At 56.4% G+C, this 11,330-nt stretch overlaps 1 long non-coding RNA gene across 1 annotated transcript; it reads left to right on the plus strand.

Annotated features, from left to right (window-relative positions):
• Nucleotides 1–5,562: 5,562 nt before the first annotated feature.
• LOC116940812 (uncharacterized) lies at nucleotides 5,563–9,565 on the plus strand. The gene is made up of 2 exons (XR_012941906.1): nucleotides 5,563–6,681; nucleotides 8,169–9,565. It is a non-coding gene; the product is annotated as an uncharacterized LOC116940812 (long non-coding RNA).
• Nucleotides 9,566–11,330: the final 1,765 nt, after the last annotated feature.

Genomic DNA, 11,330 nt, shown 5'->3' on the forward strand with positions numbered 1-11,330 from the left:
ATATTAAGATGCTTTGAGAAAATTGGTAATGAGTTTGCATCCATGCAGAAGAGGGGGCAGCGCTTACACAAAGACGCCCGAGTCGGGAATCGAACCCATGCGTCCTTGTTGTGAGACACGAGTGGTAACCAGGTGTGACGCGAGGCCGGAACGGTGCCTTGATTAATGCCATCCACATATCTCTTGCCTTCATCTGAAGGGCTAAAGTGTGGGTAGTCGCTCCCCATACAGGACGCGTGGCCAGCGTGGAAGAAGAGGCCAAAGTCCCCCCCCCCCTCTCGAGCAGGCTCCCGAGGCGGAGTTCCCTTCCGCCAGCAGTGGCTTGAGTGAGAAATTGCAGTGGCTGCGCCTATTGCCACACGAATCCCGATTCACTCGTGACAGCAGCGCCTCCTGCAGCCTGGGTTGTTCGTGGTGGAGACGGGGGGTAAAGGAAAGATCCCCCGACAGTCTTAACAGACTGTCGGGGCGAGTGCTGTCAGCGAGCAGCGCCTATGAAGGCCGGCACGGCACACGATGGGGTCGGTGGCCAGCACCACGCCTTTGTCTCCCGAGTGGCGACGTTTCAGCACGGCACCAAGTACTAACTTGAGGCCGAGTCGACCTAGGAGAGGCCCAGGACCGGTTCGGATGATCCGTCACTGGTGTTGACCGTGAACGGGAATGGAACCCGGGTTGCGCTGAGCGCCAACCGTTGCACTGCCACTCGCCCACCCCGTCGGCCTTGACACACGCTCACTCCGCCGACGACGATTGGCGGCACGTGGCTCAGGGTGTCCGCTCTCGTTCCGTCGCCGCGCGGCTCACGTTGGCGGACCATCAGCTGCGACATTCCCGTCCAGGTGGTTCGTGTGCCAGCCGCTCTGCGCTCGGGAGCATAGCGAGGCGTGGTGCGCCGTTGTCGCTGCGACGATAGCCCGCATCACCCCCGTCCATAATAGAGGACGGTGGGGGTGATGGGGGGTTGTTAGATCGCGTAAATATATAAATGTGTCGTGAAAACCCGCCACCACCCGACACAGCCAACTAGTAAGGGTTGTCACGTAAACAGAACGTGGCCAATTCGTCACGAGTACAGCACACCGGTGTGTTGGAGAGCCAAGCCACAACATTTACAATCTTGGGTACGACGTTTCGCCAGTAATTACAACTGGCTTCATCAGGCGACAGCCAGTCGCGAAAGCCCACGTGTTAAACTGCACCCTCGTGTCTGTGGCTCGGGCCGCTGATCGGGGCCGTCGCACGTGCCATGGTTCCGCTCTTGGGTGGCCCACCCCAAGTCTGCGCACACCGCCGGAGATATTGTTGTTGTTGTTTGTTGTTGTTGTTGTTTAAACTTTCAAACACAGTCGGCGGCGACGCGGGAGATCTCTCCCTGCCTGCGATCTCCCGCAAAGCTTCCGGGGCCACAACCTCCTGAAGCGCATCCTTGCACAACCCATTGCAGCAGCAAGCAGCGGATGATGAAGATACTTTGATGACGGTGGTGGTGATGATGATGCACGGCATGCAAGGGGGTATCCTGTGACAGGTGGCACGTTCAGATGAGCGTCTCCGGGTGGCCGATCGACCTCATTGGGACGCGGAGGCAGCGCGCGCTGATGAGGGGGCACAGAGGTCTTGGCTGTCACGTGGGAAGAGTCTGCAGTCGTGTGCCCCCCCCCCCACCCCCCACTGGGTTGGCCACGCAGATTTTAGTGGGGGGCCTGAAATGCTTGAATCTCGTGTTCACGCCCCCCGCCGCCCCGACCCCAACTCAGTGACTACTCGACATCGGTGAAGAAGAGCTTAATAGCTCATCGGATTCTGATTCAGTCCCTTGCCACCGGAACCGGATTCAGGCACGGGGCTTTAGGGGCTGCAGGCCAGGGGCCTCTGCCAGCTGGAGGGCCTCCAGAGGTTAAGTTAAAAGTTATTTCACTTGTGAATGCTGAATTGTATTTGTTGTTAGCCTCGTAAAAATACATTTTATTTTTCTTTAACTTTGTTTTCCTTTGGAAAATATTACTGGGGGGGCCTCAGAGTTCCTGTAGCCCAGGGGCCTCACAGTACCTGTAGCCCAGGGGCCTCACAGTACCTGTAGCACAGGGGCCTCACAGTACCTGTAGCCCAGGGGCCTCACAGTACCTGTAGCCCAGGGGCCTCACAGTACCTGTAGCCCAGGGGCCTCACAGTACCTGTAGCCCAGGGGCCTCACAGTACCTGTAGCCCAGGGGCCTCACAGTACCTGTAGCCCAGGGGCCTCACAGTACCTGTAGCCCAGGGGCCTCACAGTACCTGTAGCCCAGGGGCCTCACAGTTCCTGTAGCCCAGGGGCCTACACAATGTTAATCCGGCCCTGTTTGACACTCGTGCGGTACCACCTACGCCCCCACCGCCACCCTCTCCCTCGCCCCCCTCCCACCCTCCCCTCGTCCTCCGCCCCTCGTTAATGAGTAACGAGGTGGAGGGATGGACAGGGCACGGGTCCGCGCTATCACGGAACAGGGGGGGGGGCTCTCGGGGTCTCGGCCCCGTGGATTTTGCCCCCGGCGAATCAACAGCGGCGCGAGCGCGCGGGGCGACTTCGGCAACGTCGCGCATCTCGGGGTCAGAGGGGTCAGAGAGGTCAGAGGGGTCAGAGGGGTCAGAGAGGTCAGAGGGGTCAGAGAGGTCAGAGAGGTCAGAGAGGATGACGGTCGCTTGACAACGGCCATGTCAGAGACAGCCCGGCGCTGCCGAGATCCTGCGCCGAGTGAGAATCCACGCGAGGCGGCTATCAACCTGAGGTGGGTGGGGGGTGGGGTTGGTGGGGGGGTTGGTGGGTGGATGGGGGCAATGGCGGAGCCAGGATTTTCAGGTAGGGGGGGCAATCCCTCCAGCAATGAAAATGATAGAGTTGTTAGTAAGTAAGGAGTTGATAGTAAGGACTTGTTAGTAAGTAAGGAGTTGTTAGTGAGTAAGGAGTTGTTAGTAAGTAAGGAGTTGTTAGTAAGGAGTTAGTATGTAAGGAGTTGTTAGTATGTAAGGACTTGATAGTAAGTAAGGACTTGTGCCTTGTGTTTTATTCGACGCGTGTGTGGCGATGGGGCAGCCATCGATCGAGGGTCGAAATGGAACCGCGTTGTGTGATCGGCACCGCGCTCGCTGAAGGTGTTGATGCCTTCGGGGAAGTCGTGTACTCTATACGCAACTGCGCACAATTCTGAGTCACTTATAACTGCTTTGCCGTTACTTATTGCTAATTATGGACTCAGACTATTGTCCTATCATCTCATAGAGTCCCTGGCACGTAGTAATATGCTACACCAGTGGCAGTGGGGGTCGCGAAATGCCGATTTATTACTAATAAACCCCAATGATCCGATCGAAATTAGTGATTTCGATCGGATCATGGGGGGCGGGGTGGGGGGCATAGGCGGCTATCGGACAGCGTGGGGCTCAGAAGAAGGCAGCGCAGCCATATTTATATAATTGTTGTACTGCACTTCTACGCTCCGGCTTCTATGGCTCCCCCTTTCACGAGCCCGCTATGAACCAAGTCAAACCATCGCCACCCCGACCCCCGACTCGCAGCATTCAGTGGGCGCCCCTCACTCGGAGTCTCAGTGCTCGGCGGCACCAAAGCGCCTCTCTCAGCGATCCCGGTTCCAGCGCGGGGCGGGGGTGGGGAGCAGGAGGGGAGGGAGGGGAGCCGCTCCCAGGTGACCCAAGCCATCCTGATAGCCCACACACACAAAGGCAAATAGCCCCCTGATAGCCTTCACAGACTGTTGGGGCAAGTGCTGTTAGCGAATCGTACAAAAGAAGGCCGGCCATTGTGCCGACACAATGGTGACATTTACACACCGCACCGGGTACTCGTTTGAGGCTGAGTGGACCTAGGGGAGGCCCAGGACCCGGTTCAGATAATCGTCACCGGTGTTGGCCGTGAGCGGGAATCGAACTCGGGGCGCCGGGTTCGCAGCGCAGCGTGGCGCTAACCGCGGCACCACCGCTCCCCACACACACAGTGACACGCGCACGCATCGCGACGCACGCGCGTGGGCACAGTGGCCTCTGACAAACAACTCGGAATGCGCCGAGCTCGACAGATCTCGGTAGCCGAGCACGATTTTGAGCGTGGATTATTCTCGGCATGGGTGATCCCCACGTGCAGTAGCCCAGGTGTTGTCGGCCAGCTTTGAGGCTACACGTCGCGCGCAGTACGGCCAACTAACCCGAACCCATCCGTGTACTTACAAGTACTGGCACGACATGCGGTACAATGATAAAGATACCCCGTATAGCCTCAGCAAACTGTTGGGGCAAGTGCTGTTAGCGAGTAGCAGCTATGAAGGCCGGCACGGCACACGAAGGGGTGGGTGGCCAGCATCACGCCCGGCCGCCTTTGTCTCCCCAATGCTGATGTTCACGCACTCCAGCAGGTACTCGTTTAAGGCTGAGTCGACCTAGGGGAGGCCCAGGACCGCGTTCGGAAAATCGTCACTGGTGTTGACCGTGAAACGGAATCGAACTCGTCGCCGGATTTGTAGTGCAACGCGCTAACCACTGCGCCACCGCTCACCTCATGCAGTGCATACACACGTACTTACACACACACGTACACGCACACACACGTACTTACACACATACACGTACTTACACACACGTACTTACACACACACGTACTTACACGTACTTACACACACACACTACAAAGATCCCCCATATAGCCTAACAGGCTGTAGGGGCAAGTGCTGTTAGCAAGCACCTATGAAGGCCGGAACGGTACACGAGGGGGTGGGTGGCCAGCACCACGCCCGACCGCCTTCGTCTCCCTAGTGGCGATGTTTACACACCGCACCAGGTACTCATTTGAGGCTGAGTCGACCTAGGGGAGGACTTACACACACACACTACACACACACGTACTTACACACACACACGTACTTACACACACACGTAATTACACACACGTACTTACACACACACACGTACTTACACACACACGTACTTACACGTACTTACACACACACACTACACACACACACGTACTTACACGTACTTACACACACGTACACACACACGTACTTACACAACCTCTATCCCGTACAGGCATCGCAGCTATCAGTCTGTCCCCCCCCCGCAGACCCCGCCCCCCCCGCCCATGGGACCCCCCACCCCATGCCCCCCCCCACCTCGCTGCCCACCGCCGCCCCTCCGGGCTGCCCACCACTGCTCGATCGATCCCGCGCGGCCAGCGACAGTGGGGCAAAGTCAATATTGGCCTTGATAAGCGGCCCCAACGCCCCCTCAACGCCCCCCCCTCACCACCCCTCCCCCCACACCACGCCTCCCCCCACACCACGCCATGTAGTCGGCGGGCACGGGGCCGAACCGTCGCCCTTCGCTCCCCCGACTCGCGCGGTCCCGACGTCGCTGGAGCCATCTCGTGGTGACATCTGCGGCGAGTTAGCGACATGAGTGGTGCACGCGAAACAGATTCTCCCCCTGCGGAATTGTTACATTGTTAGAGGCGATTGGGGGGGGGGGGGGTTGGGTGGGGGGAGATGTGTAGGGGGAGTCGGGGGCTAGGGAGAAGATCGGGGTTGGTGGTGGTGGTGGAGGAGAGCGGGTGAGAGACATCGGCGTCTGTCGGACTTTGAGTTTTGATGGCAGCGGTGGAGCGGGGATGAACTCCAGGTACGCGTGTGCGCGCGAGTGATGTTCGTGTTGTGTCTGTGTCATGTGTGTGCGTGTGTGTCTGCGCGATGTGGCAACATCGCCACCAGGGAGACAAAGGCGGCCGGGCGTGGTGCCGACCACCAAACCCTTCGCGTGCCGTGCCACAGGTGCTCGCTTACAGCACTTGCCCCAAACGGTCTGTTGAAGGCTATACGGGGAATCTTTGTCCTTGTGTGTGAGAGAGTGACGGAGTCGCGTGCGCGTGAGTCGGAGACGGTGCGTGTCTCTGAGAGTGCGTGTATCTGGAGGAAGACAAAGGCGGCCGGGTATGGGGCTGGCCACCCACCCCCTTGTGCGCCGTGCCGGCCTTCATAGGTGCTCGCGAACAGCACTTCAAGTTACAAGGCGGATCTTTGTATTTTTTTGTGTGCGCGAGTGATTATCTGTCTCGGTGAACGCGTCGTGTGTGTACGCGTCTGTGTGCGTGTGTGTGGGGAGCGGTGGCGCAACGGTTAGCGCTTAGCCACCTGCGCTACGAACCCAGCGACACGAGTTCGATTCCCGCTCCCGGCCAACACCGGCGACAATAACCTGAACCGGTCCTAGAACTCCCTTACGACTCGTTCTCAAATGAGCTCAGAACCTGATGCGGTGTGTAAAAGTCGCCACTCGGGCGTGGTGTTTTGCCACCCATCGTGTGCCGTACCTGCCCGGACAGTCTCTTCGAGGCTATACGGGGGATCTTTGCCTTGTTTTACGTCTGTGTATCTGTATATAATAATGAACGTCTGATATTGTACGCGCATGTGCATATAATTGTCCACTTGTGAATGAAGTAGGCGTATGCCTAAGCATGTATTCATCTGTAAATGTCTGTCTTTGCGTCTGTGTGTGTCCACGTGTCTGTACGTCGCTGTTGCTGTGCATATTTCCCTTCAGTCGATACCGTGCGCAAGTGCAGCCCTTTGTCAATCCACTGCTAGATGGCGGTCCTCCCCCGCCGCGTCGGATCATTGGGGTTATTGCACCATGAAGGTTCGTAAAGTTACGTGGGTGGTGTGTGTGGTGTGTGTGGTGTGTGTGTGGTGTGTGTGGTGTGGTGTGTGTGGTGTGTGTGTGGTGTGTGTGATGTGTGTGGTGTGTGTGTGTGGTGTGTGTGATGTGTGTGGTGTGTGTGTGGTGTGTATGATGTGTGTGGTGTGTGTGTGTGGTGTGTGTGATGTGTGTGGTGTGTGTGATGTGTGTGGTGTGTGTGTGTGGTGTGTGTGATGTGTGTGGTGTGTGTGCGCGGTAGTGTAGCGGTTAGCGCGCTGCGCTACGAACACGGCGACCCAAGTTCGATTCCCGCTCACGGCCAACATTTAGTGACGATTTTCTGAATCGGTCCCGGGCCTCCCCTGGGTCCACTCAGCCTCAAATGAGTACCTGGTGCGGAGTGTAAAACATCGCCACTAGGGAGACAAAGGCGACCGTGCGTGGTGCTGGCCACCCACCCCCTCGTGTGCCGTGCCGGCCTTCATAGGTGCTCGCTACCAGCACTTGCCCCCCTACAGTGTCTAAGTGACCACACGAGGGCTGTCCGTCTTGCGTTGTACACGTCGATGTCTACGTGTTTGTGTGTTTGCAGGTCTCTGTGTTTGTACATCTGTCTTGTGTAATAACGATTTATAAATGCTCATCTTTGTCATTGAATAATTTGCAGATGTCGATCTGACCCTATGACCTTTGGCAGTGGGTTACGGATTACCCCGGGTTGAGTAAAAAAAACGGTTTGGGCTGTGGAGGAATGGGCTCACAAAGTCCACTCGATAATGACTTCGCGCTATCACCAAACTCTGTTTCGCATTGACACCCGACAATGCCTGTTGGCACGTGGTATTCATTTAAGGCTGAGTCGACCTCGAAGAGGCCAACGACCGCTTCATGCAGATATTCGCCACCAATTTTTAACCGTGGACGGGAATCGAACTCTCAGTGCGTAAACATCTCCATTGTGGAGATCAAACTGGCGGGGCGTGTTGCTGGCCACGCCGTGCCGACCTTCATAGGTGCTGCTTGCGAACTTGCCCCAACCGTCTGTCAATGCTATACGGGGGCATCTTTGTCTCTGGCCTGAGCCTATAGGGGTTTAGAGCACCGCGCCACGATGCCGGCTACCCGGGGTTCGATTCCCAACCACGATTAACATCAGTGGCGTATATCGGACCCGGTCCAAGGCTTCCCCTGGGTCGACTAAGCCCTAAGGTCGACTAAGCCCTAAGCATGAGTCGGCCTCACCGGATGTGGAGTGTATAAATCCCGTCCTGGGGAGACAGAGGCGACCCGACCTGGTACAGCCCAAAACCATGCTCTCGTGTCGCCCTAAATAGACGCTCGCTAACATCGCTTGCCGCAAGAGACTGCGTTCAATTTCCGAGTGTCCCTGCTTACGCGCGCGGTGTTGTTAGCGCTGAGTGTGTTTGTGTCCCTCTGCATGTTGACTTTGTGTGTGTGTGTCTTTGTCTGTGTGTGTCTATGATCAGGTCGTGCCGTAGCTGATGTGACATCGAGTCCTCTCCAACATCATCAGCAACATCGTCGTGTAAACATAGAGCAACGTAACCACACACTCTGATAAAAAAAATCCCAACCCCTGACCCTGCCTCATCCCTGACCCACCACTCCTCCCCCACGCCTCCCCCTACCTCGAACAATGCATTTCGCTCAGCTCCCTCTTCCAAAGGCCACCCTCACCTCCCTCTACCCCTCATCCCCTGCCTCCATCCTCCACCTTCGCCCTCCTTTAGTCATCCATTGTGACAAGAGCTGCAATGATGCATCGAATGATCGATGAATATTGATCGGTAGGTTCACGATACAACCGTGCGTGATAATCGACTTTTTTTCTATTCATAAACGTAGTAGGTAATTGGTTCACGTGAATAGCGCGTAGATTTGTGGCCATGGATGGAATCGTCCGGTCGAGAATCGGCCAACCTCTACCAGAGATCCTCAGCCCGATCACCGCCATCACCACCATCACCACCACCACCGCACCTACCAGCTCCACCACCAGCAGCACCGCTACCTCCACGATAACGATCATCGTTGCCATCAGCACCACCACCATCAGTACACCTTGCACTGAGAAAACAGAGCACCCAGCACAGAGCACCCTGCACAAGAACGCCGTCCACGGGAACGCCCTGCACAAGGACGCCCTGCACAGGAACACCCCGCGCAGAACGCCCTGCAAAGAGCGTCCTGCACAGGAGCACCCTGCACAGAACGCCTTGCACACAGGGCACCCTGCACAATGGCACCCTGCATACGAGCTTGACGCACAGAGCTCCCTGGCGTGGCTGTGGAGTGTGACTATGGTGTTTGCGTTCTCGTCTGCGTCCAAACGCCATCCTCACACCACGCAGCCCCGGCACGGATTCCCCTCCTCCTCGTCATCGTCGACATCGTCGTCATCGATGGTGTCGTTGTTCAGCCGTCGGGAGTTTTAGCAGTGATCGATATTCGCCGCTGAGCCGGTTTGGAACGAGTTCACGGTTCGATTCGTGCTACAGGCGTCGTGGTGATTTCTGCAGGAGCCGGAGTTGATGAATTGTATTGTTTGTTAATTATTGATGAGAATATTTAACGTAGAAACTCGGAGCGTAGAGACGGAACATCTCGCTTGCACGGGGGGTCCAGGGTGGCGAGTGACACCTGCATGGGCCGACACGTAAAGACACGCGTACAAGCATTTTACATTCAGAGACCTCTCTGTGTGCTGTGAAGAAGGATCATTGCCTGGAACGTCGCCCGTTATATACGTGTTTTCTTTTCAAGCCATTATAACGCAGCTCTGTTGCTGTTCCCAATGCCTCCTTCACGTATTCGTCTCTCCGCGTAAAACGAAAATAATAAAAAAATATTTTCTTGCAAAGCCCATCAGCCGCACACGCGCGGTCTTCTGGGAGTGAGTAACTTCAGCAGCACCGTTTCAAGACGAGCGCATCTCCGGGGCGGCTTCGACACGCATCGTCTCATCAGCTGTACGTGGTGGTCGAGTCGTGACATTGTAGCGTTGGCCCCAAATACGCTCGGTTCCGTCCATCGCGTGCAGCCACGTGGCGCGTTGGGCAGAGCTGGACACGCGATCCGGAGGTCGCGAGTTCTAATTCCGCTCGACCATTCACTCAGCCCCTTGAGTGGAGTACAGAGTGGTATGTAGTGTAGAGTAGTGTGGGGTGTAGTGTAGTGTGGGGTGTAGGGTAGTGTGGGGTGTAGAGTAGAGTGGGGTGTAGTGTGGGGTGTAGTGTAGTGTGGGGTGTAGGGTAGTGTGGGGTGTAGTGTAGAGTAGTGTGGGCTGTAGTGTAGTGTGGGGTGTAGAGTAGTGTGGGGTGTAGTGTAGTGTGGGGTGTAGTGTAGAGTAGTGTGGGGTGTAGTGTAGTGTGGGGTGTAGAGTAGAGTGGGGTGTAGTGTAGAGTAGTGTGGGGTGTAGAGTAGTACGGGGTGTAGTGTGGGGTGTAGTGTGGGGTGTAGAGTAGTATGGGGTGTAGTGTGGGGTGTAGTGTGTGGTGTAGTGTGGGGTGTAGTGTAGTGTGGAGTGTAAAGTAGTGTGGGGTGTAGTGTAGAGTAGTGTGTAGAGTAGAGTAGTGTAGAGTAGTTTGTAGTGTAGAGTAGTGTGTAGTGTAGAGTAGTGTGTGGTGTAGAGTAGTGTGTAGTGTAGAGTAGTGTAGAGTAGTTTGTAGTGTAGAGTAGTGTGTAGTGTAGTGTGTAGTGTAGTGTGTAGAGTAGTGTGTGGTGTAGAGTAGTGTGTGGTGTAGAGTAGTGTGTAGTGTAGAGTAGTGTGTAGTGTAGAGTAGTGTGTAGTGTAGAGTAGTGTGTGGTGTAGAGTAGTGTAGAGTAGTGTGTAGTGTAGAGTAGTGTGTAGTGTAGAGTAGTGTGTAGTGTAGAGTAGTGTGTGGTGTAGAGTAGTGTAGAGTAGTGTGTAGTGTAGAGTAGTGTGACTAGAGTCACGTGTAGGGTCGATCAGTATGTGGTGGACTAGAGGAGAGAGAAGCGGCGTTGTTGGAAGCTGATAAGAGGAGAGAGTTCAGTCCAGCGGGCGAGTACAGCAGAGTGGAGCAGGATAGAGGAGTGCTTGTGTGTGACTGTACGTATGTATGTTGAACTTCTTTCGCACCGTACGAAGCCAACCGCGATAATCGGAGATGCGGGCGAAGGACAACAAACTACGCAACAACAACGAGCAGTTCTATGAAGAGGTGAGGTCGTCACTCTAGACTGGAGGAGGAGGGAGCTGTGGAGTCGGCTGCGAGAGGAGCGTGATGCCGGCCACGTGTCGTCCCCCCCCACCCGGGGCGGACTTTGTCCGCTGCGTAGACGCCGCGCGGCCCCGGGGTCTCCCCGTGGTCGGCACGGGGCCCTGAGCGATCACACGGAGATTCCACAGCTTTGTTTGTTATCTGTGCAATAGGCGACCACCCCACCCTCACCCCCCGAACCACCACCCCCCAGCCCAGCCCTGTCAGCAGAGGCGCCGGCGATCCGAGCGAGGTGGCCGTCGCGAAGGAGGCCACCGCCGAACGTGGCCGAGCGCCAGACGATCCCAGATCGTGCCGGGAAGCGAGGTGGCTGCGAGGTGGTGCCAGCGCTGCCAAGTTAGAGGTTGGCGACACATTTATGGGGGGGCGTGGGGGGGTGGGGGG

This window comes from Petromyzon marinus, chromosome 1, assembly GCF_048934315.1.
Source record: "Petromyzon marinus isolate PM22_M1 ecotype Great Lakes invasive population chromosome 1, UKy_Petmar_22M1.pri1.0, whole genome shotgun sequence".
In the NCBI taxonomy this organism is placed as follows: Eukaryota; Metazoa; Chordata; class Hyperoartia; order Petromyzontiformes; family Petromyzontidae; genus Petromyzon; species Petromyzon marinus.